Genomic DNA, 26556 nt, shown 5'->3' with positions numbered 1-26556 from the left:
TTGTTATGCACGTAGAGTATTTTCACAACATTTAGGCACATTTCTCCTCATTGTGTCACTAAACCGCACATTTATTACAGAAAATCTTTTAAAAAGTCGTCCATATTTCAGTTTTTTTATATTTAATGAATTCTCCGTCCTCCAATTCACCACTTTCTTTGCTGATCACCGCCAGGGTGTTTTATTGCGTCTGCCATTGTTGCTGCGAAATTTCCCAAACAGAAATAAATCTGGAGCTCCAGAAGTCTCGTGACGCGTCAGTGACGCGCGCTGGGGAGGGGAGCGTCGCGCGCGAGCTGCAGCGCTGCTGGACAGGAGGAGGAAACAAGGATGGCGGAGTCACACCTCTCAAGGTAAAGCACTTTAACGCTCTGCGCGGCTCAGAGTCGCACCTTCCGCGGCACAGGGTTTATCTTCGGCGCGATAAACGCGCGCGTTCGGCGGTCGAGCGCGACAGACGCGGCGCTGGTCGCGTTCGGTGGGTTTGAATGCGCTCTTTTGTTCAGTCCCGGAATGGCCGCTGCTTTATGTGCGTTCGTGTGTGTGTGTGTGTGTGTGTAGAGAGAGAGAGAGAGAGAGAGTGAGTGTGTGTGTGTGTGTGTGTGTGTGTGTGTGTGTGTGTGTGTGTGTGTGTGTGTGTGTGTGTGTGTGTGTGTGTGTTCTTTTTTCACATATTCCGTACGCTTGCGAAAAGAAAGAGAGAGTGTGTGTGGGAATAAAAAGAAAGGTGCCGCGAAAGCCAAGTATGCGCGCGCGGAATGCGTCTGAGCCGCCAGACTGTAAACAAAAGACTGATTTGTCCCAAAATGGTCATAAAGTCAGAGTCAACAAAGCTTTATTGGTATGATTGTTAACATTCACAACATTGCGAAAGCGTATAAAACATTTATCGCACACAGATATTTATTACAGAATGTAAATACGTTTAAGTAAATAATGAAATCAAGGAAAAAGAAAGACATTATAAAAAATGTTAAAAAGAAAAAAATATACAGTGTCAGTTCAACCGACAGTACGGGCACGACTGCTGCTGCGCGCTCACGCGAACACGGGTCTTTTGAATCGGATCTTTTCAATGAATCGATTGAATGCATTCACGAAAGCTAAACTATTTGCTTTGCTTTTTCTTTTCTTTTTTTGATAACCTGATGGCAAACACTTGTTTTAAAAATTCATGTAATTATTATTATTTTAAATTTCTTTCAATTGTAAAGAAATTTTTTTCTTTGAACTTTTATAGAATTAAAGTCTGTTTAGAGGTTCCTGTTTAACAAATTAAACTATTTAGTAATTGCACTAATAAAATGTGCGACATTTTACGTTAACTCACAAATGATAGACTATGTAATGCCTAAAAATGTACTGTAAAGTGCATTCACATTTGTTTTTGCTCTGCCAAATTTTACGGGCAAAATCTGGAATCTGCTTGTTCCGGCATTTCATGTGAGAGTGAAAAGGTGAATGATGGGAGTCGCTTAACCTCAGACATCTCTCCGAAGCAGAGACAGATTTAGTGTGAATTCAAGGCCACTGAGCTTTGCCATTTTTCAGACCGGGGACATCCTTGCTGTCGAGGGGCCAAGACCACAAGTGTGGGTATTGTGACAGGGACAACCAACTAAGAGCGAGCCCTGTGTCCCAATATGCTTACTATTTAGTTGGCTAGGACTGTGTAGTGGATTGTCGTAAAAGAAAAAAAAATGTAGGGCTGTGTTTGAAATCACATACACTCTTGGTACTTATTTTCAATAAGTAGGCTACTTACTTTGTGACCATTCAAAAAGTATGTTCTATAAAGTATGAATGTGTGTAGTATGACACCATGTTGTCATTATCATGTGATCTACCAGCGTCAGTTGCGTCGCTTCACTGCCATTCATAAATCCTCTCCCGTGGCCTCATGGGATAGTAAAGTGTCCATCGAATGCACACTTCAGAGGCCCTGTCCCAAATGGCACACTCCGGACTTGTGGACTTCCTCAGAGTCCACACTTCAGTGACGTCATGTAGTGCAGACGTATAGGGCCCTAAGCGCGAGTCCGCGAGGGCGCATTGAGAGGTATTTTTGGGACAGACTCGATCGTCACGCCGGAAACAGGAAGACGGTCTGATTGTTGTTATGGACAGGAGCTACAGGTTCGGGGAAATATGCTGCCTATTGTTGTTGTGTTTACGTATGACTCAGTAAAGCCCTGACATTCGGTTCTATTTATTTAATGAATCATAATGCCATCGTATTATTCAGCTCGCTATTATTAGCCTATGTTTGAGACATCAACCACTGCTCGATGATCATAATGTTTGTATAAACTTGTCATAAAAACCGTAATGATAATTACACTTAAATATTTTCTTCTCAGCCATGTTAACAATTGTCCGTGAGCGAAATCTCCTCCCATCCGTTGTCTGATTGGCCTTTCGCAAGGATTCCTGGGTAGTTAAAGTGCGTGGAGCCTGCATCTATGCGGGCTTCGCGGAAGACCGCTTCAAGGGTACAAAGGGGGCGCTGCTGAGCACACTTCAGAGCCTTAAAATGCTAAATGGGACGGCCTACGGACTCGTAGACTCGGCGAGCACGCGCAATTTAAGTCCACGAGACCGAAAGTCCGCATGAAGTGCGCCATTTGGGACAGGGCCAGAATCTCGCCGGAAGAAGTAGGTCATCCGGGTACTTTTTGCCTACTCTTTTATGAGTACTGTGAATTCGGACACTCTTGTCACATACTGCCTTTCGCATACTGTATAGTAGGGAAGTATGTCATTTCGGATGCAGACTGGGAATTGGTGGATCAGTGATTTGGTGTTCAGACTGTTTGAAATGGAGGCAGACGTACGTGAACCTGCAGGGGAGGGGGTTTAAAGCTGCAGTCGGCAAGTCTGGCAGATTGAGTGGACTTCGGCAAAATTTTGAATGTTTACAACTCTCATGCCCCTCCCCCACTATCAACGAATACCTCCCACCGAGTTCGTGCTCGTCAGTGCGTGTGCACCAGGTTATCTGTGAACGCGCCCGTCTCATCAGCATCCATCAACACCATGGAGTATTTGGAGGTATGCTGTCCTGGCTAATCTACCGATAGATTGCAACTGCTAACGTCATTTATACTCTAAATGAGCTTACTTGATTTTCCGCCATCACTCTTCGTTACTGCGCGAACTTCCGCGAACTTAGGCGTGTGCATGTGATTGTAACTGCGCCCGATCTGTGATTGACAGTCAGGTCTCACACCCCCCTGCGCTGATTGGACCCGATGATCCGGGAGCTGTGGATTTTTCCAAAACAAATAACACGCTCCAGGTGGAGTTAGAAGCTCGGGTTTTTTTCTAAAACCATTTTATTTATGTTGTTCTGTCGGATTATAGTGTCGATTTCACTGAATATGATCAAAATAATGTTGCCGAAGGCAGCTTTAAAGTCAGCATGAAATGAAAGTTGTGATTAATCTTTTTTCCCTCCTATTGGGACGTATATCCGAAAGAAACGGTTCTCGAACAAGAAAAAAATTAGGGCGGGACTTGATTTTTTTTATGGGGAATTGATTGGATGGTTTTGGTTTGCTATTGGTTCACCCTCACGTCAGTAAACACGTCATCATTTTGATTAAGTTTATGATTATTTAGAATAAATACTGCAATATTGTCAATTTTGATTTCATGATGACTGAAAGATTCGTTGATACCTTTTAACTGATTCTTTAAAACGAACCGTTCGAAAGAACCGATTCGTGGAAAAGAGTCGGACTTTCCATTACTAACGCACGCGCACACGCACGCGCACGCTGCGGAGCTCTTCCCGCTTTGAGCTCGAGCTGATCCGAGTGCCGTTTGGCGGATGACAGTTTGTTTTCACAGAGGGCCTGTATGAAAAGAAGAACGAACATTTAAGTCCTCAACTACGGGACGTTCATCGCTTTGTCGTCAAGATGAGGCCGCTTATTCCAAAATGTACGAGTTTGGTGAGAAGTGTGAGGTGACATTTGTCTTTTGTGGTGTTTTTTTTTTTTTTTTGGGAGCTCGCGCAGGGCTAATGTTGCTAGCCTGTTAGCCGCAGCTGAAGGGTGGCTAATGCTAGCAGAGAGATTTCCTTAGCCAGCTTTCAAGCTTTCCGTATATGCTGTCATATATCACGACACAGCGAATGTGCTCAGATTATTTTCGTTTTTTTATTTTTTGAAACTTATATAATGTTAGTCGGTATTAATGACATGTATGGTGTTTCTGTGGTTTAATAGCAAGGAATGTTTAGCTAGTTAGCCATATCAAAACAGACGCTTTGTACTCTGAGCCCCCTCACACATCAGATTTTTTATTGCTTACCATTTTAAACGTTTTATTATACATGTAAATGTGCTGTAGGATGATAATCTGGTCTATTGGTATACGAAACTGGGCATTTGCATCTCTTCCTGTCCCGTTGATGTGCAGGGTTATATATGTAACTTAGGCCCTAATCTACATTGAAATACATTCACTAGAAGTTGTAAGTCTTAATCAAAGCTTTTGGTTTGCACTTTTTTGTTATTGCTGTTGTGGTTTTATTGTGTACCCTTGTGCTGTCAGTTCTCAGAAAGACTATTACATTGCATATGACACTGAAACTGTTGGTAAAAATGTGTGAGATTAAAGAATAGTCTTTAATTGAGGGATATTTTGCTGCAATGTCAGGAAAAATGCCCTGTTCTGATTCGACTTTGTGCGTGTGTGTGTTATTTGTAGCATGTGCACAAGTGCATCTGTAACCTATTTAGGCAGAGTTCTGTGGGTTTGGTGGCCTTGTTTTAAAGCCAACATCCTACAGTGGATCTGAGCAAGTGACATTGTCATATTTAGCTAAATAAATATGTCATGACTCATGAACTAATGTAGACTTTATACATCATCCCTGTATTGCACTCAGCCATGCAATTTTGATGCTATGGTAAACAATTGTTATTTGCTTCTGTCTTAGTTGGCATTCCTGTGCATTTCAGGATCAGTTTTATAAATATCAGATGCATCATCTCTCCGAGCTGATGTAAGTATGTTAGATGTGTGGTAAGGGAGGAAAGATGTATTTTTTCCTGCAGTCGGATGTAAGATTAGGAGAAAGTTATGCAGGATGACCCCTGCCGTACTGTGCTGTTCAACAGTCTTCGCCCACCACACACACATCCAGAATCTCTCCGGTTTTCTTCATATTAACTGTCCTGTTTTTTTCCCCTGCACTTTGTGTTTCATTTGAGATGCACTGTCCAACAGCTGATAATTATTATAGCTGATGATCAATGTAATAATCTTTATATTGTTTTGTCTTTTGAGCAGGCACAATGAGTTTCCAATCTAGACTTGTAGTTTTACAGAATTATTGATTTCGGTGTGGTGCTTTTGTAATTGAGCAATTTTGATTTCAGTTAAAGGGATAGTTCACCCAAAAAGGAAAATTCTGTCTTCATTTAAGCAAGAAATATTGAGGGCGGGAGGATGCCTCTCAGTCTGTTGTCAAATGTTAATGATTTTGGGATACAGATTTTTAATAAAGCAGTTATATAATATTTCAGAAATAAGTTAAGCTAAGTCACACGCAATTGTAAGAGCCACACTAGCTATGTTTCTATCCAAAGTAGCATATTTTACTTATGTGCAAAATTGGAATATCGCATAAAACATTTGCAAATAAAGCAGCGTCTCCATCCCAAGAGAACAAAATCGTAAATTCCTGGGAAATTGGCGCACAATATCTGTAATGAAAATGGAAGTTGCTGCAATCGGTTAGCCACTGCGACTTTTTTTTTCTTCCTTTATCATAAATGCAATAAACGCTGTCATGCGTTCGCTGGCGGATACCTAGTGTTTAGGAACGCAATCATGTGGGACTGTCCTGGTATCGTGACAACCCTAACTGGCGATACTAAGATAAAGTAGGGCTGGGCGATTTCTTTCAGATTTTTTTTTTTCTGATTAATTAAAATGTAATGTTTTGCCATTATTTTATTATTTTTAAATCGAGAAATTGCTGTTTTGAATAAAAATGGTAGCAAACGTTACAATTATAGACATGTTGACAATTCAGCAATGATAGCAGTTAAGACAAGAGAATGATCTGACCACATGATGGCGCGCCGGATTAACCGTACGTGTGTGACGCTCTACGAACGTTCAACTCATCGCTGTTCACTCAGACATGAGTTATTGCTTTGAAAAAAACCCAGACCCTGGCAGTGGAATGGGAAAAAGCGAAGTTATTAGACTTGAGTTGAATTTTTTTTAAACTTGAGCACCACATTTTTAAAATGCCGTTTCATGGGTGAGAGACGCTGCAAAAGACGCGAGACATGAGTGCAACAGCCAAACACGTCTGTCAAACATAAAAACAATAGAAAAATAGCACAATGAAATGCAAAAACCTGTAAAGAACTACTAGTTTGCATGATAGTGAGAGGCTGAAAGGTGCTGTCTTTCTGTTTTTACGAAGCATTTGCTGTTAATAATAGCCTATTACTGGTGTTATTTATTGCTTAAGGTTTGGGAAAGAAATATTTAGCATTTTTTATTTTATTTTTATATTATTTCTGAGTATATAGTAGGACTGCATGATGAATCGTAATTTACATAAAATCGCACTTAAACCGATTTGGCTTATCGCGATTATGAAATGGCAAAGGCTGAGATTATTTGTTGTGTGCAGCTTGTCATTGAAGTACGGCTCTGTAAACGCTGCTCAGTCTGAAAGCACTGAGTTTGAGCCACTTATAACGTGCATTTGTTATAAAAGCAACACGCTTTAAACATCTTTCCAAACATTTATGAACCTCTTGTCCAACAAAAGACAACATAAGTGTGGACAATATTTGCCTTCATATTTCATGAATATTTTCTGCAAAGATATTTAACAAATAAGTCATTTGGTTTACATTGTTGATCACTTCAGGTGTGGTGCACTTAGAATAGACCTTTTTTTAACCAGATGGTTAATAAAGAGAACATTACTTGAATTATATTGTACTTACGTTTTTTAAAAAGTTGAAACAGAATTGGTCAATCATTCTGAAAAAAATCCAGATTTGATTTTTTTTGCCATATCGCCCAGCCTTAGTAGAGAGTAGGGGTGTAACGGTTCTCTGTAAAAAAAAACGAACCACACGAACCATGCCGTTTTCCTCCCATGATTTGGTACGCATTTGCACAACGGTTAATCTCAAATCTGACGACGCATCTATAATATGGTTTGGTGAAATAATGCCTAAAACAGATGGACAGAGTTCTTATGTATGTTTCTGTCGATGGATACGCTCCGCATGCTTTTTACATGAGAGTAGCTGTCCAATCAACTGTTAGTATGTAAATCTGTTGTTGACATCACGGTTCCTCACACATGTTGGTGTGTTGCAGTTCAGCATGGCAAGCGAAGGAGACGAGACGCTGATAGAGCCGCTGCCTGCATTACATAAATCTCCTGTCGAGAGAAACAGTCACTTTGTTCGATGCGAGTTCTGTATGCTCTAATATGAACATTTATTTATGCCGTCATCTCCCGGTGTTGATAGTGCTCATTCGGACAGGCACAAAACAATAACAAAAGCGCTGGGCTCGACGATGAGGACTGTTTGATGGCCCGGGACCAGTCCAAAAAAAGGCTCAGCCGCTCAGGACTGTGACCGTTACGTCAACTGTCCCGGGTCAGTGTTGCATCGTCATGAAAGTTTATTATTCGCATGCGCGCTGTGTGAGAAGCTTTCTATACGCACACGGAAAGCTGTGTCTCAGAATACTAAATTGAGCTGTTTTTCACGTCATTTTGCACTTGAACGGACAAATTCACTCAAAATTATGTCAAAATGCAAACATAGTCGGTTATGTCTTAAAGGTGCCCTAGAATTTGAAATTGAATTTATCTTGGCATAGTTAAATAACAAGAGTTCAGTACATGGACATGACACACAGTGAGTCTCAAACACCATTGTTTTCTCCTTCTTATTTAAATCTCATTTTTGAAAAACACCCCTGAAAAATAGGCGAATCTCCACACAACACCGACTGTGACGCAACAGTCGGGATCATTGATATGCACGCCTCCAAAAATTTGCATATGCCAGCCCATGTTCAATGCCAGCTGAATCATCTGAAGTTCTGCAGGTGAAGAGACAAGCGAGGATCATAGGGAAAATGGCAGATCATGGAGACAGACAAATGTTATGTTCCAGGCTGTGCAGGGGATGAGGACTTTTCAAACCCTTCCCACAGAAAAGAAATGTCAACAGGCGTGGTTGATGTTTATCTATAATCGGATACCGCAACAGTTTAATTGGAAGTTGTTAGTTTGCTCTGCCCATTTCACCACGGACTTATTTTCTAACCTGGGACAATATAAAGCAGGCTTCTCTCAGCATCTCATACTGAAGATTCAATTCCAACTATATTCCCGCAAGCGGTAAACTAGTGATTTCATTAACGACAATTTACACTGTTATCTATCCAGCGCAAGATCCTAGTACAGTAACAATAGCGAACTCCAAGAAACGAGCATACATAACTAGTATGACAAAGTATTTACGCTGAGGTTAATATTTACTGCCTGTGTTGTCATATAAATCTACAAAATAATACTGTAGATTAGGGCTGTCAATCTTCCTCTATAATACTATTCAAATTCCATTCCTTATTTTATTTAATATTCGAATAATATTCGAATATTAAATGCTCAAATTCATCCTATTATTAATATTTACGACATTACTCAGGCTTATGGATCGCCAATGCCACTATAGCATGTGGTTGTTGTTACACGTTCTGTCCACTAGAGGGATATCTAACATTACAATAAACATTTTATTCGTGCTGAATATGGTTGAAGCGCTACCGATGGTTTTCGGCTAATATCTCCGCTAAAACACCACCAAAAATTCTGAAACTTATATCGTTCTTTTCAGTTCGACTAGACGGTTGCAACGAGTTTGGTGCTCGCCGAATCCGTTGAGTTTTCACCAAGATATTTGCGCTTCACGGGCGCTTTTTTACGTTGTTAAACATTTACCATTTTTTACAGTATTGTTATGATGATACAGCGTGGATAACGTGCACAATTGTGTTACGATTCAAAAACGTTATTGTTCATCAGACGAAACAAAAGCATTTCATTTTCACATGTGTGTAAGTCAAGGTGGCGAGAAAGGCAAGATTCCATATAAAAAAAATTAATGAATGGGAATAGGAGCAGGCTTCACTCAATGATTAAACTTAAACTTTAAGAATGCTGGCCTGATGATTAGAATATATAACGTTAAACAGGAAAGAGGCCGCACTATGCATAAATTGTTTTATTTGCACAAACGCGTTTCGGCGCGTGCCTTCTTGAAACGCGTTTGTGCAAATAAAACAATTTATGCATAGTGCGGCCTCTTTCCTGTTTATATATATAAAAAAATTAAAATATACATAAAAAAAACAATATTCGAATAGTAACTTCAGCATTCGAATAGTATTGATTTTTTTAATATTCGAATTATATTAGAATTTCGGAATTCGTTCCAACAGCCCTACTGTAGATACATATGTAAATTCATATGTAAATTCATATGTAAATTCCCTTTTGTCAAATAATTTTACTTTCGTCTATTTCATCAACAACACGTCAGGGGCTAACTACGTTAGTTTAGTTGCTTCTAGCTAACGTCACATTCTCCACCACATAAGTTAAAGCTATATTTATTTGACAAGGCATCTAACGTTAGTCCATTTGTTAAAATGTTTTAATTTTTGAAAACGGACGTATGGTTATTTTGCACGCTTGTATTTCAGAGTGCACCACAGCCCTTGCGTACTAATGATGTAGGCTGCCAAACAGATGATCCTATCGTCTTGTGTGAGGGAACACAGATGATCTTTGAACACAATGAGGTTCAAATGAAACGGCCAATCAGAGCAGAACTCCTCATTACTATTCATGACCTTTCCAAATAAGGTAAAAACAGACCATTTCATTGTAGGGCCAATTTCTAGAGTTGAAAATGGACCCGTAAAACCATATCTGGACATTTTAAATGCCCTTAAATAAGCCACATACCCTCTATGTAGGTATAAGAGACAAAATTAAAATATTATTTCAACACATTCTAGGGCACCTTTAAGTGAACGTGAACAGTCGAGAAAGACATCGCATGTGTATCAGTATATTGGATCCGTGCATTAAGTTTCGTGCAGACATTTGGCATTATCAGGACCCACAAATATTCCCCCATTGCATCTTTATGCATAATATTCAATATTATATATAGTAGTTTGATGTAGTACTGTTACTGAAACTCTGTAAACTTAGTTTTTAGGAAGCTGAATCTTGGATAAAACTAATTAATATCACTATTCATTGTTCACATCTCCGTTTTCCGATATATATTGTCACAACTTTATTTTGCGATATATCGATATATATTGTTACACCCCTAGAAAGTACACACAGGCGTTTTGGTTATGTCTATTCGAGACAAGACTCAATTCTTTGACTGTTGGTTTTGATGCTTTTTTTCCAGGATCTTGCTAGCCTGGCTAATGTCAGACCTAAGTCTCATTGAGACTTGGGTCTGGGAAGTGGGAACCACATGTTCATTTTCTCGTATTTGAGGCGTGGTTTACGAATGCCCAGAGCCGTTTATTGGGTGCTAATAAAGTCTATCAAATGCGCCTGTACGTAGCTCATAGCCAATCGTTTCAATTATACTAGTTGACGTATGTAGAGCGACAGAAATTAGACGAGGCAGAAGACGATGGGTCAGAGCAAAGGTCAGAGATCTATGTGTACACGATGGCGTGTATCTAACGGTCGTTTCACACCGCATGCGTGAGCGGCGTTTTTTTTTTTTTATGTTAATCAATGAGTGCATTCACAGTGGGAGCAGGAGCGGCGCTTGAGCAGTGAAGCGGGGGTTTCGGCGTCGAATCTGTTTTTGCTGCTCTGCTCACGCTAAATTAAAGTGAAAGCACACTTTTGATGGACAAAAAATAAATATGATTTCACACAAAAAGTGCCTAAAATGCACAGAATAAGCATGTCTAGTGAGTTTTAACAAGAACTTGAGTAGGCAAATAAAAGAAAATAAAGACTCAAAAATATTTATAGAAGATTTAGGCTGCCCGGTAAAAACTTGTTTTTAATTATTCAGTTTGGGTGAAAGTTGTGTATTATAATAAAAAAAAACTAAAGTAAACTAGCCAGAAAATATTATATATAAACGTTCTTTTAGTTTATGTAACACACAGACAGCTACAGGCTAGCACAACCCAAATCAAACCCGAGTGTGTGGTTTATTTGTGTGTTTTGTTTTTATCCGCGGAGTTGCAGTCTTGTAAGCATATCGAAAGTATGACTGAAACTAATAGATTGGAGCCATTTTCTGGGTTGTTTAACATGTATGTGAATGTTGTACACCTCCCCATTACAAACTTTCAAGACTATCAATGTTATAAATGCAGCTGCAGTGACGATGTAGTTATGCTGACGCGCTGCTCAAGTGCCGCTCACGCTTGCGGTGTGAAACTGCATCGAAAGGTAACTTCGCTTCTGCTGCCATGTTGGATCCATAGGTATAAACAGGGCTTAATTTGAGCCGGAACACGCCGGAACATGTTCCGGCACCTCCGACGTTGGATCCGGAACCTTTTTTTATTGGATCCAGCACCTCCTGTGTCACTATGGCAAATTAATAATTACTGTTTGTGTAGTGTTCAATGTTGTTATCTGTCTTGTTAGTCTTTATTCCCCATTGAAGTTCCACAAAAATCTTGTGTTTGCAGTTTCGATGCGTTTTTGAGGTGAATTTTCAGGGTAAAGTGAGTCGCACAGCGAGAAGCGCAGCGCCGCGTCGCGCAGCGCCACGTCTTTAAAATTCTAACACATTATTCTCTACACACACCGGTAGCACCATTCGGCATTTATTAATGTAAATACTGTTTGACTTCACCCTGTGCTGCATGCAATATACATTTAGTTTTACATTCATTTACAGAAATCAGTTGCTTGAATTAAAATTGCTGATGTTATCGGATTTTCAGGTGAGATTCTCGTTATTTCGACATAATAACAGGGGTTTTTCCAGCATTTAATTTTTTTGGCGGTCACCAAAGCAATTTTTTGTCCCGCCAAAGCCTTTTTTGATCGGTAAGTGATGTAGAATGACTGCTGCGCTTGACAGGGCGCATAACGAGCAGAGAGAGAGAGCGCGTCCCGGCCGCGCGCGCGCACTCTCACGTCTTCAAACAACACGAGCGCTGTTTTGCTCTCTCTCTCGCGCGCGCATATTAATCAAAATCACTTGACACGATAGTAAAAGGTCGGAAGATCGCAGTTTCACGTGGAGCATTTGGAGATTTTTTCTCCTGAATTACCGCGGTGTGTGAATTGTGCAAAAAAAAAAAAACACGTTGCCTTATTATCTTCTCTAAAAAGCGTTCCGCCCATTCAGCTGACATAAACCACATTTCAATAACCGAAAAAACCTATCCAGTGATTAAATGTTTTCTGTATTGACGCAAATCTTGTCCTAAACTGCCGAGATAATCACACAAGCGTGCCGTGGCTGGACGTCCACTAATGACACGTCCGATAGGCCTACGCAAACGAATGACTCATTTTAACCAGTGTTAATTTTGTCAGCAAATTTTGATTTAGTTTTAGTCTTAGTCTTTTGACTAAAATGGCATTTAGTTTTAGTCATATTTTAGTCATCTGAATTGTTTTAGTTTTAGTCTAGTTTTAGTCGACGAAATACAATAACATTTTAGTCGACTAAATCTACAGTAGATTTAGTCGACTAAAATATAATGGGTTTAGTTCAATTGTAATGCGTTAATTTAGAATTTCTCTAAAATTTCCAAACCCATTTACTCCCGGAGAAAACATCTATTAACCTATTAATATGAATGATTTTTAAGTTTGAACATGCAATACAGATACAGATTTAACTGCTGTTACTTAAAAAATATCTTAAAATTAAATAAAACCACTTTTCCTAAAGTACAACACAGTCTTCTTTACAATGAATGATATATGCATTCCTTATAACTACTTGCATACATCATTCTTTATTCTTTCAAGCAGACATATTTATTTGTATGAATTCAATATAATTAATCCTTATTAAAGCTATTAACAAACAGTGAATGCTTTTCTCTTTTTCTTTTGTTGCTTGATCAAAATTAAGGACACGGACCGCATTATGTTTATTGCCACTGTCACTTTAAGACGTCGGATCATGTCCAATGACATGCGGATACAATTGCACTGATGCACATCCGATACACTCACAGTTTAAGACATAACCAGCATAGTTTACATGAATACTCTCTAAAACGGACATTTAGACAGACTGTTGTGTGTATTTGTCCATTCAGACACGAAAGAGAGCTCAATTCAGTAGCCTACTCGCGCGCTGTAGGTGTGTTGTGCATGACTGCACGCTTCGGGTTAGGTGTGTGCGCACAGAAAACCGCACCGAATAGAACTCTTTTTTGCATTGTCACTCTTATTCAGATCTATATGTCTGCTCTACTCATTCTCCCAGACGTTCACATTTTTTAACGTTTTATGACCGCGGGGTAGATCACGTTACAGTAGCCTACAAATGTGCGCATCTATCACACACGCTCAGGACATCAGTTCTGACGGATCGCTTCCCAAATCGTCACTATCTAACATTTTCGTCTAGTTTTTATTCGTTGACGAAAATGTCAATAGATTTTCGTCATAGTCTTTGTCATTCAAAACTAGGTTTTATTTAGTTATCGTCTCGTTTTCGTCTGTGAAAAAATGTCGTTGACGAATAATTTTCGTCGTTATTTTCGTCAACGAAATTAACACTGATTTTAACTTTACTTTAATGAATAGTTTAAACAACTGACCTGTCCAACACTGAACTCACGAGACCTCTGAATCGGTGTATAAAAAATCGGTAGGCTAACCTAACCTAACTATAGATTAGTTAACATTTAGCTCGTAACAAACTGCACTTCTACAGCATTGTTAATGTCAATGTCAATATTTAGAGAGTCTGTATATATGGCCCACTATGTGTTGTTGTAGCCATTAAATAAGCGCATTTTGTTTAATTTTTGTAAAAATATTATAATGTTATTTTTTTACATGCTGATTATGAAAATTGAACAGCATTAGTAAGATGCGCCCCTCAGCACCTGCTTTAAAATTATCTGGCGCCGCCCCTGCTCGAGTTGTCCTAGACGCGACTCGGCGCTTCTCGTCCGTTGTGCGACCCCCTTGCTGCTTGTGAAAAGTTTTTTTTGTTTGTTTTTTACATTTTGCACCCATGTAGTGCATGTTCTGAAATTAAAATAAACATTGCCCTGATACACACACATCGTTGTTAAGGGTTTTTTTTTAGTCAGAGAACGAAGAGAGAGCTACATAGCTTTTTTTTTCATTTCTTTTTTTCGTTTCCTCCAACCCCCGTTTTGAGTCGCCGGATCCACCCCCCCTCTATGCTCCGGGACCTCCCACTTTACAAATTAACCACTGGGTATAAACAAACTGCTTCGGTGTGTCGCATAGACGTCGTCATCGTCTTGCTGCTCCCTCCCCGTTCTGTGATTGGTTCCCTAGATGAGGCGAAAATTTGGTCCATGGTATCCAGACTACCTAGCAGCGTGAATAAAATCGTGCTGCGGCAAGGTAGTATGGGGAAACCCAGGCTAGGATCTTGCACCACCTGTGGATCCAAATTAGCCTCTTTTTGACACATTTGTGTATATTTGTTGCTGATAATTAATTGGTATGAACCATTTAGAAAAGCTAAAAAAAATCCCACTCTTAAAGCTGCTTTAGGTAACTTTTGTAAAAAATAATATTTTTGACATATTTGTTAAAACTGTCATTATGTCCTGACAGTAGAATATGAGACAGATAATCTGTGAAAAAATCAAGCTCCTCTGGCTCCTCCCAGTGGTCCTATTGCCATTTGCAGAAATACACGCTCCCGGTCAGAAACAACCAATCAGAGCCGAGAGGAGTGTCTTAGCAGTGTCAATCACGCTCTTGTACGCGCTGATCACACCCCTCTCTTGCACAGCGCGAGCGCCGGAGCGCGAGCCGTCGTTCAAACTCAAGATTGCCGGCGTGCCGCAGCTGTGCTTATGACGGAGAAACAACCTAAACTGCCAATTCTCGAGTGACACCTGCTCATAAAACAAAGAGGTAAAAGGAAAAAGACCGATGACGATAAACAAGCGAAAAAGAAAGAATTACACAGAGCCCATTGACTCGGTGTCAAAACTCTAGCCGCATAACATGTAGATAAAATGTCACGCACTCTGCTAAGCAACAATTGAAACCTGCTAATTCACTGGCTTGTCATGTTGCTGAAATAATGTACTAGCACACCTTATCTAGCATTATATATCGCTAGAATAATTACTTACTCTTATGTTAGTTACCGTTATATTATCTTACTAGCTATTTATAACTTATAGAAAGGGTGGAACGTTTTAAAGTTACATTACATGTATTGCAAAATACGTAATGATTTGAGGACCAAGTTTGTTGTCAAAGTATGGGCAGGCCTTAGTCAATGTAAAGCATATTGTTGATGTTTCGTCCCTACTAGTGAATGTGCCATAACTGGTTATCCGCCGTCATCGGTGGCCCTGTTTACTAGCCTGCGCGTTCACGACAGGCTCCGCTGTGGAGGGAGGGCTGTAGCGCAGCAGAGAGCAAGAGGGGGTGGGACCTGTAAGTTGAGCTTGTTCAAATTTTCAGGCTAAGTCAACGTTTTCTCAAAACTCTCTACTGCAGCTTTAATGTATTTTTATGATCAGTCATTGCTGTCACTTTTGAGTGCTTCTGCCCATCCCTGTTAGAAAGGGAAGAGATGGCAACCATTTTACAGTTTACCATAGCCCATGTTTCAAAAGCCTTTTGTTTTCTGTATACGTATTTATTTGGATGGGGTTCTGTTCATATTTGGATATTGATCTGCAAATGTTTGTTTTGTTTTACTCTTCCCTCATAGCAGACCTGTTCTGCGAAACCAGTGTCTTGCTCAGAAGTGGCTTTTCTGCGAAATATCACAGCCTTGGGATTTCTAGGCAGCTTATCTGAAGTTGTGTAGGCTTACCTGCCTCTGATTTAAAGGAGATTTCACGAGTGTCAGCATCTAAAGTTGACAGTGGAAACATACAGATCCCACAGTAAATCAAAGGCTTTGAAGTGGCTTACAAAGTGACCTGTTTACAGTTCAATCAAAGCATTTTCCATGGACACAGGTCAGCAGAAACTGCTGCAATTCACTCTGGGGACTCCGCTCATCTCAAGAAGTAAACCAGATTAGTAGGTGGAAGGTCATGAAACTGAAAGATATTTTGTCTTCTCTTCAGGTAACCTCAGTTACGCATTCAGTGATAGTGGAGGTCAGTTAATGTATGACACATTGCTGTCTTAATGTGAGGAGTTTGGTGCATATGCCATCTGTCAGTATCTGTCAGAGTGTTCATGTGCGTCTACACATTGCTTTATTATTATTGTAGACGAGCTGGACTCTTTGGCCGTAAAGGTCTTCTGACCTGCGGGAGGCCTGAGCTTTGAAGGGCACTCCCAAAGATTATTCCCAGCGGCATTAACCTTTCTGCAGCTCTGATCTGTGCTTGGACTCGGCACACACACACTTCGACTGCACATTGAATTTCACAATACAGGGCTGAGGAACACATGCTTATGCAAAGATTGCATCTAACAGAGTACTGAGGCTTTACTGATTCGGTTTGGTTGACGTTTTTATTGGGATTACTGAGTGTTGAATGTCATTGGTGATTTAATGAACATCGTGAGACACCTGGCATCTCACAGGTAAAGGTGGTTGATGGAAACCCGATGCAAAACTGCTTTATATTTTTATGAGCAGGTGAGCAGGGGTCTGTGTACTAAAGTGTACAGAAAAAAAGGTATTTAAGAATTTATTTTGGGGGCTGTCATGGTAAACGTGCACTTAGGGCTGGGCGATAAATCGATTTTATCGATTAACTCGAATGTGTAGTTTACGTGAGTTTACGCCGATTTTTTTTTGAATGAAAATCGGTTTTCTCTTTAACAACCGCCGACGCGCCAATCTGGGCTCCCGTAGTTCCGACCGGGCTCAGCGCTTGCCATGATGGAGATACACAAACAACATGGCAAATGAACAAGACCGCGGCAGCAGAAGCACACCCGCCGAAAACATTTACAAACTGAATCTGCAGGGCTGTCAACTCTCACGAGTTCAGTGTGAGACACGCAATTGTCTCTTTTTACACGCTCTCACGCACACATCCATTTTCTAACGCAGAGAAACATCGCGAAGCAAAGATCAAGAGGACACTGACACCGACAGACTAGACAGAGCAGGTTACTATTGATATGAAACAGATTCTCAGCTCTCAGATTCGGTCAATTTTAATACGAAATTCAAACAATAAACACAGTTTTGGCGCTTGTAAATGTGACGTGAAAGATCGCTGACAGATCTCAGTTCAAGCGGCTACTAACGGTTCAAGCGGCTCATTACTACTAACTTACCCAAATGTAGCTAATAAAATCGATCGATCAGTGTTTTTCAACCGCGGAAAGATGTCCATAAAACAGCTGGAGAACAACATATGTCACGTAACGTTACATTTACCTCAGGAATGCCTTTTAATGACCCATAGCACGCACGTTAGTTGGACTTAAAATAATTGCTATAGAGAGGAGTATTTTGCTAAATATGATAACTATATTACACATTTATTATATTTTACCTATATCATTAAAATATTATAACGTTGTTTGTTATTATAAAAAACGCATTATGTTTAATTTGAGTTAGTTTTAACCTTTAATAATAATAGCTGACAGGGCTCTCTGTATGTTTACAGCATTAGGTGATTTATTTTTGGAGAACAATTAACATAACACATTAACGTATCTACTGTACCTAATATTTATCCAAAGGAATTGATATTGAATCAATATCAGAGTCAAAATCACAAGAATTGAATTGAAATTGTAAAATTTGTTTTAAGCAATAATAAAAACAGTAGCATACCAGTCTTTGTACCATGTAAACATTGTGTTTATAGTTAATAAACTTGATACAATTATGTTTAGTTACCAAATAATTTGACAATCACAATAAACTTATTGTGATGCAAGTTTTTTTTTTTTTTACACACCCCCCCAATCCACCCATTTTATGTTATGTTACATTTACACTATTTACAAAGACTGGGCCTGCCCTCTTGTCTTTTTGGCTTGTTGTTTCTGATTACACTTTAATTCAGATAATATCCCAGAAGGGAATATCAAAACAAAATAAAGTTAAAACTTGTTTTGAACAATTTCTTTGTCATCTGCAGATTGATTTTAAGTAGGGAGAGAAAAAAAATCGATTTAAATCGTAAATCGGATTTTTTGTGAAAAAATCGGGGATCATATCGCCCTGCCCTACGTGCACTTAAGATGATAATGAATTATGTTCTGTGTGATTTTGTTTTTGTTTACTCTAAATTGTAACAAATTTGATATTACAGTTTAATTCTGCTCACTAAAACCCAATCAGAAATCATTTGGAATTGTTAAACATTTAATTTATTTGTTAATATGCCGTTATCGGCTGATAATAGCTTTATATAGTTTGATCGGTGGTCTCTATAAAGGCCTATCGGATACAAAACTCACGTGACATTTTTTCCACTACATCAAAGTCCCTTTCAGGCAAGTCATTTCACTCGGCGGCTATATCTTTGAAACAGCTCTATCGAGCTTCTGTATGTGTGTGTGTTACAATGCAGAACGGGAATTAAATGACGTGTACAATAAGCTGTTTAAAACGTCCATTCTCCCGATCAATTTTGAGCATCTAGATAGAATAATAAAACACCTTATGGAGCGCTCTGAGTATGTATGTATTTGTCATTTTAACTGTTTGGACATGAAGCTTTAAAGTGGACTTCCAAGATTTCTTATCCTGTTGCGCCCTTTATAGGCCATGACCAGCGACTAGTCGATGTCAAGCTTAAGGTGTCATGGCAGAGCATTAAAATCGATGAGTCGGTGCAGTTTGTTTAAGGTCAGTTTGGCATGTTATAGAGCAAATAAACATCAAATATATTTGCCTAATCAAAGGGGAAATATCGGCAACCGGTATCGGATTGTCAATTTGCTTGTAAAAAAAATTGAATCGGCCGTGAAAAATCATTATTAGTGCTTCACGAATCCTTTCATTAGCTTACTGTAAGGGGTATACAGTCAAAGACCCAGAACCAGATATGAAGAATGAAGACCCGGAGTCAGAATTATAAAAAATTAAAGAAAAGTTTTACTGAAGATAGTTTGCATTTTCATCAGCAGAAGTCAGCTTCAAGACTCACACAGGAGTTCGTAGGCCGCCCCGCTTACAGTTACAAAGATCCCAGCAGTTATACCATTTCCAAGGTCTAAGCTACGTCATTGCTTACAGGTTGAATGATTCTCATTGGCTAAGAAACATTAAGAGCCTAAACAATTTAACACATGTGAGGAGATAGGGGTGCCTATCGCCATTAGTAAAGATAGTTGTCGTCCACTCATTGGATTTAGGTCTGTGGTGGCCTCGCAGGTTAGAGAAGGGCGCCGGGGTGTCTGGTCCGACCGTCCAGAACCTACATAGAATGTTATACGCACACACACACAAATAACAGACACTAGCAAATAACAGCTCCCATCAAGGCTGAAGAGAGTCTGAGCTCCTTATTATCAGTTAAGTATACCAAAACATAATGCTAAAACATTCACTCGTTTGGGAGAAAAACAGATCACTGGCATTTACTCCCAAGGAAGGAAATATACTGCAAAGAATACATTTTAATACAACAATTAAAGTTTGATAGTAACACTCAATATAGCTTGACCATATGTCCAGCGAAGAATCATATGTGCCCACGCTGCCTTTAGGACCCTCTAACCTTTCTACTGATCCCAGAGAAAGAGACAAACGGCCTTGTGGGTTACGTGGCCTTCGGGTCCTGCGTGTACTACGTGCAATCTCAAAGTAAGATTGGAATGCACCTAAAAGAAACTGGTTACTTGCATCCATGCATTTAAGAAAATATAATTTCACAAGCACAAGAATATAAAAATTATTATGTGATAATGAATATATTTGATTATTGATTTTTATAAAGGAAGTATATAACCATTCAAAATGATATATGGTTATATATGTATTTGAAGAGGCAAGGGATTTTGACCAACCCTTCAGTCCCCCGTTTTAGACCAATGTGGGGTCCAATACCGCCACGTCTGGTCTAACCAGTGAGGTCACTACGGAAGGGAGGAGTGGTGACGCATGCTCCCCTGACGGGTCACACTTGTCTCTTCACCTCGTCATGGACATGCTGGATACTAAAAATTCCAGTCCCCATTAAGAGGCTCTCCCACCTTCCACTCACAACAGGACATCAATGTCATTCTTCCTCAGTTTATCAGTCAGGTTAAAATTTTTATAAAACACATAACTGATTACGAAACAAGTACATATTTTTTCTTTGGAAGCCAGGCTAAATAAGCAAGCACTATTGCTGTATTCCTACTAGCATGGGCTAGATCCACAGTCACTACTCAGATCCTAAATAAAGACATTGTCTATAATCATGAGTACCAGAATATATGCACTAGTTTTTTATTTATTTATAAAATTATGATTTCCAAATCCATTTATTATAAACAAAGTTGGATGGTTAATCCATTATTTTCACTACCCCTTTTATAGACCCTTTAGGTTTAAAACACAATGGTTGTCTAACTAAAAATAAACAACAAACAATAAAATATTAATAATTAAGACCCATAATAATCGATGTAAGCACTTTAAGTCTTTACTGAAATCATCCTTCAGTTTACAGTCACATAGCATGTACCATTTTAATTGTATAACATCTTATACCCTTTTTTGTTTGTTTCAAAAATAGAAATAAAATAAAACAAATTCACATCATCATTTCAGTCATTATTTTACCACTAAAATATAGGATCGTTCCCCATTCTGCTTAATAAAGCTTTTGTCCATTCCTTATCCTTATATCACTTGAATCCCTGTCAATCATACAATGTCTAACCCTAACCTTTTTCATACCATTTAAACTTAATTTGACTTCCATAAATCCTATCAGAAATTGTATTTTCATAACATACATTTTCTTCTACTATATTTCTTCCATCTTGCCCTACATGCCAGTTCCTTCTGATCCCACCTAGTTGTCTATTTAAATTTAGACCCTCAGTTGAATTTAGACAAGAGTTTTACCCCATAATGGACGGCAATCTTCTTTACAATTCCAATTTATATAAAATACTAATCCAGAGAGTAATTCAGTTCAATATCATAAATGACAAAAGCATTCATAATTACCAATAGCAGACAGAGCTGGAAAACCACTCCAATTAAAGCTCATCCCATGTTCTGCATTGTCTTTTCATCAGATTGTCTTAGAATTATCAACTTTTCTAAAGTTGGTCATTTCACTTAACCCATCTGTAATGATAAAACACTAATTCCAGAGGTTAATGACACAATATCCTCAAAATCAGGAAATAATAGTACCCCAAACTAATACATACAAGACATAAAGTGCTGTCACCATCACACGCACTCATACTAGACACACATATGTTAACTGTTCATTTTCAATGTTAATTTTTCTTTATATTATTGCTAAAAGATTTAAATTTTAAATAAGATTTTAAACTTCCCATTTTCCGGTAGCTTCTACCTAATTTTACATGGTCTCCCAACCAGTTTCAAAGCATGTCTTGTTCATTATTCATTAGAATTTAACAAGGTCAGCTGGGTTGTTTTGTTTCATTATCATTATTTTGCTTCAGCTTGCTCTAGCAGGCCAATAATGGAAAGACAGACACAGTTACCATCCCTTCCTCTGCTCAAGCAGTCTCTCTCACTATAAATAAATAATCTTTTTCAACAGCCTTCTAAGGCTGTAACTTAGACAAAATGTAATATTAAATTAATTACAATAACCTTTGACCATTCACCTTGTTATCCAGACTTTTCTCAAATCTACAAAAACTGTCTTCATCTTTAGCCACCACCATGTCTAACGACCTTCAGGAGTTAAAACTATGTCATAGACCTATTAGTTCAAAATCAACACTATGATTTTCCTTGCCCATAAGGCAAACCAGTACATAAAAAGTTTTGCTACTGTCTCCACAACAACTAATGGGAATCACTTCATGGCCTCAGCTGGCTCTTGAAAGCCCACTCCTGTTAGCCCTTTATCTATAATCTCCATCAGGGTGTTTTCCCCTGGCATATTTGCAGACGCTTGTCACAATAAAAAAAAAACAAGCCATACAATGAATGCGGTTTCTGGTGATTGGTATTAGAGGAACACTCACGTTTCGGGGTCAGACTGTCTGTAACTCCTCACAGCGCATCCGCCCTAACGATAAAGGATGCTGCTGGCCTCACAGTCATCCGCTCCACTCTCATACCTTTCTCACATAAACACCTCCATCTTGAGATGCCCAGTGACTTTACGTGATCCACTCTGGCTTGGGTTGCCCCCTGTCTGGCCAATAGAAGGTCTTACCCGTCATTGAGTAGCCACTCGTGCCCACTGGTGACCGCTCTTTCCCATCACAGGCTGTTTGCTTCAACAGAACTCAGCTGTTTTCTAGAGCTTAGGAAAGGCACGTTCAAGAGTCACCAGAGCCATTCGGATTGCCTAATAGTGTTCACATATGGAGACAGGTCAGAACAACAGTATTTAATCACTTAAATCCATTAACTATCTTAAAAGCAGCAACCTAGCTACTTGGATTATACTCAGTGAATTTAGATCACAACCGTACATTCAGTGTACTTTTCCGTCTGCCCCTCCCCCGTTTCATGGTGGGGACTAAGATCAGACAAAGAAGTTACGGGTCCTAAAATAACCTAATCAAAGATGTCACTACAAATAGCTTATTATCACTTATGACACCGACTCAGGTAACAGCTTTTAGCTGACATTGACTGAGAGAGAGACATTGAATGAGGGAGGGACTGGTACACTGCACTCTGAACGTCTAACTTTATCTACCATCTTTTAACTCTATCCCAGCTTAAGGCATCTTTGCCAGATATTACATACGGTTTCAAATAAACATATTATTTATATTTGTCTTTTGCCCACACATCAGGAAATTTAGGCATTACAAATTTCCACTCAGATTGAGTCTGTTGCACTGGCAGTTTCAGCCACAGCACACATCAGATTCAGATAAGCAAACTGTTTCATTACAGCCAATAACAAACTTATCTTTTGAAAGCAAAACATCAGCTTCTAGTTCTTTCATGGTCAACTTTTCAAGCTGTTTGTTTAATCAGCATTTAGCAACTGTTAATCCAGTACTGCTTCTGCTTATTTGTTCTTACATAAAAATAATTATTCTAGTTCTCAATAACGTTTCACATTTCTCAATCTCAATTTTAATTGTCAAGTTCTCAACCATAGTTTAATATTTGACTTAAGATTTCTCTTGGAGTTTATCAATCTCCAATTAGGATTCACACACTAAGTTTGACGAGGCAAGCACTCTCTGCTTGTGATACTTTTGCAGTTATTGTAAATCATCTGTGAGATTAGTCTCTCTATATCATCTAAAACCTTTTTAAAATGTTGAATTACAACACAATCATCCTTTTAGTTACTTTGATATATTTTGCAACTCACATTTGTTGGAGTCATTAATTTTACATCAACCTGTATTCATCAATTCACTTATAAAAATTAGTATTATAGATCTTTTCTTCAAAAGGGTTCATGTGTCAGCCTCAACGGCTCCAACAAGCACGCCCTTGAAGCAGTGTGTGTCCCATTCAGGAATGTAAACAGAGCCACTGATTAAGCAGTTCTCTGTATTCTTTTACAGTCCACCAGTGGCGGATTTAATCATAATAACCCAATCATAATCTTCATCATTATTATTGGCAGAACATTAATTTTCATAAGCTGCAAAATATTCTAAGTTGTTTTCACAAAGTGTCTGTTTAACTTTAGTCGCTTGTCCAGGGAAATTATCCCAGACCCAGAATTTCTTTCACTTGCTTCTTGTAATCATCGTAAGCAATACGAGGCTAAACATTTTAATTTTTCAGTTTCTTTGTTTGTTTGTAGCCAGTCAAGTTTTTTAAATTTCCAATCAGAATCAAAATCCTGACTACCATTTACTTAATCATTTCTGCAAATTTATTTAAAGTGAGGGCTTTAGAGCACAGCTGCTTACAGCGTTTGCTTTTCCTGACTCACTATTTGTTTCAGGACTCTTCAGGTTACTGATTAAGTTATTACATTTTTCTGCCATATCTTAATCATGGTTCATACTCACCTGAAGTTATTGCAGAAATGGAGGCGGCGATCTTTGAACAACACAGCTTGGCTTCTGCGTGATGAAACTGCAAAGTATACTCCAAAATCACAGTTACATATACTGGTCCATGCCAATTTGGGTCACAACTTTTTAAATTTTTCTCTCGGAATTGTTCCTGATGCATCCCTGGCAAACAACCCTATTATTGTTAGTATCCCTAACTGCCTGATTCACTTCACTAAGTTCGGGGATCCCCTATCTGAGATGGAAGAGATTGAGCAGGTTTACGGTGCCACTGGACCTCTAGCCCAGGGACGTGCTCTGCTGGGGTGGTGCTACACCAGTAATGCCCAGCGGGGCCCCCACAGAGCACGCTTCGCTTGCGCTGTCTGCTGCCGTTACCCTTAACGACGCTCTCAGCGACTTCTTATACTGTCAGCAGTATAATTAACTTACTCCTTCACTCGCCTCATCGGAGTGAAGCTTCACTCGCCTCATCGGAGTGAAGCTCTCCCGCTCTCCTTCAAAATCTCCTCCAGTCAGACAGCCCTAACAATTAACAAAAGCTTACTACCTTGTTTGTTGATTTGCCAGGGGTGTCACCGAGAATAATTGCCAGCGCATCCTCCACCATAACTGTAAGGGGTATACAGTCAAAGACCCAGAACCAGATATGAAGAATGAAGACCCGGAGTCAGAATTATAAAAAATTAAAGAAAAGTTTTACTGAAGATAGTTTGCATTTTCATCAGCAGAAGTCAGCTTCAAGACTCACACAGGAGTTCGTAGGCCGCCCCGCTTACAGTTACAAAGATCCCAGCAGTTATACCATTTCCAAGGTCTAAGCTACGTCATTGCTTACAGGTTGAATGATTCTCATTGGCTAAGAAACATTAAGAGCCTAAACAATTTAACACATGTGAGGAGATAGGGGTGCCTATCGCCATTAGTAAAGATAGTTGTCGTCCACTCATTGGATTTAGGTCTGTGGTGGCCTCGCAGGTTAGAGAAGGGCGCCGGGGTGTCTGGTCCGACCGTCCAGAACCTACATAGAATGTTATACGCACACACACACAAATAACAGACACTAGCAAATAACAGCTCCCATCAAGGCTGAAGAGAGTCTGAGCTCCTTATTATCAGTTAAGTATACCAAAACATAATGCTAAAACATTCACTCGTTTGGGAGAAAAACAGATCACTGGCATTTACTCCCAAGGAAGGAAATATACTGCAAAGAATACATTTTAATACAACAATTAAAGTTTGATAGTAACACTCAATATAGCTTGACCATATGTCCAGCGAAGAATCATATGTGCCCACGCTGCCTTTAGGACCCTCTAACCTTTCTACTGATCCCAGAGAAAGAGACAAACGGCCTTGTGGGTTACGTGGCCTTCGGGTCCTGCGTGTACTACGTGCAATCTCAAAGTAAGATTGGAATGCACCTAAAAGAAACTGGTTACTTGCATCCATGCATTTAAGAAAATATAATTTCACAAGCACAAGAATATAAAAATTATTATGTGATAATGAATATATTTGATTATTGATTTTTATAAAGGAAGTATATAACCATTCAAAATGATATATGGTTATATATGTATTTGAAGAGGCAAGGGATTTTGACCAACCCTTCAGTCCCCCGTTTTAGACCAATGTGGGGTCCAATACCGCCACGTCTGGTCTAACCAGTGAGGTCACTACGGAAGGGAGGAGTGGTGACGCATGCTCCCCTGACGGGTCACACTTGTCTCTTCACCTCGTCATGGACATGCTGGATACTAAAAATTCCAGTCCCCATTAAGAGGCTCTCCCACCTTCCACTCACAACAGGACATCAATGTCATTCTTCCTCAGTTTATCAGTCAGGTTAAAATTTTTATAAAACACATAACTGATTACGAAACAAGTACATATTTTTTCTTTGGAAGCCAGGCTAAATAAGCAAGCACTATTGCTGTATTCCTACTAGCATGGGCTAGATCCACAGTCACTACTCAGATCCTAAATAAAGACATTGTCTATAATCATGAGTACCAGAATATATGCACTAGTTTTTTATTTATTTATAAAATTATGATTTCCAAATCCATTTATTATAAACAAAGTTGGATGGTTAATCCATTATTTTCACTACCCCTTTTATAGACCCTTTAGGTTTAAAACACAATGGTTGTCTAACTAAAAATAAACAACAAACAATAAAATATTAA

The 26556-nt window shown here is 39.1% G+C and overlaps 1 protein-coding gene across 2 annotated transcripts in view; it reads left to right on the top strand.

Moving 5' to 3' along the window:
• The first annotated feature begins 207 nt into the window (after positions 1–207).
• shoc2 (SHOC2 leucine rich repeat scaffold protein) overlaps positions 208–26556 on the top strand; it is a 47036-nt gene continuing 20687 nt past the window's right edge. The window contains exon 1 of one of the 2 annotated variants that reach the window (XM_056269756.1): positions 208–353. The gene's annotated coding sequence lies outside the window, so the exon portion shown is untranslated. Of the gene's footprint in view, positions 354–3780; positions 3946–26556 lie in introns of those variants that run through there. The other variant, XM_056269755.1, reaches the window with a different exon arrangement.

This window comes from Rhinichthys klamathensis, unplaced genomic scaffold, assembly GCF_029890125.1.
Source record: "Rhinichthys klamathensis goyatoka isolate OS25496 unplaced genomic scaffold, OSU_Roscu_1.1 h1tg000289l_1, whole genome shotgun sequence".
In the NCBI taxonomy this organism is placed as follows: Eukaryota; Metazoa; Chordata; class Actinopteri; order Cypriniformes; family Leuciscidae; genus Rhinichthys; species Rhinichthys klamathensis.
This window is presented reverse-complemented; position numbering and strand designations above follow the sequence as displayed.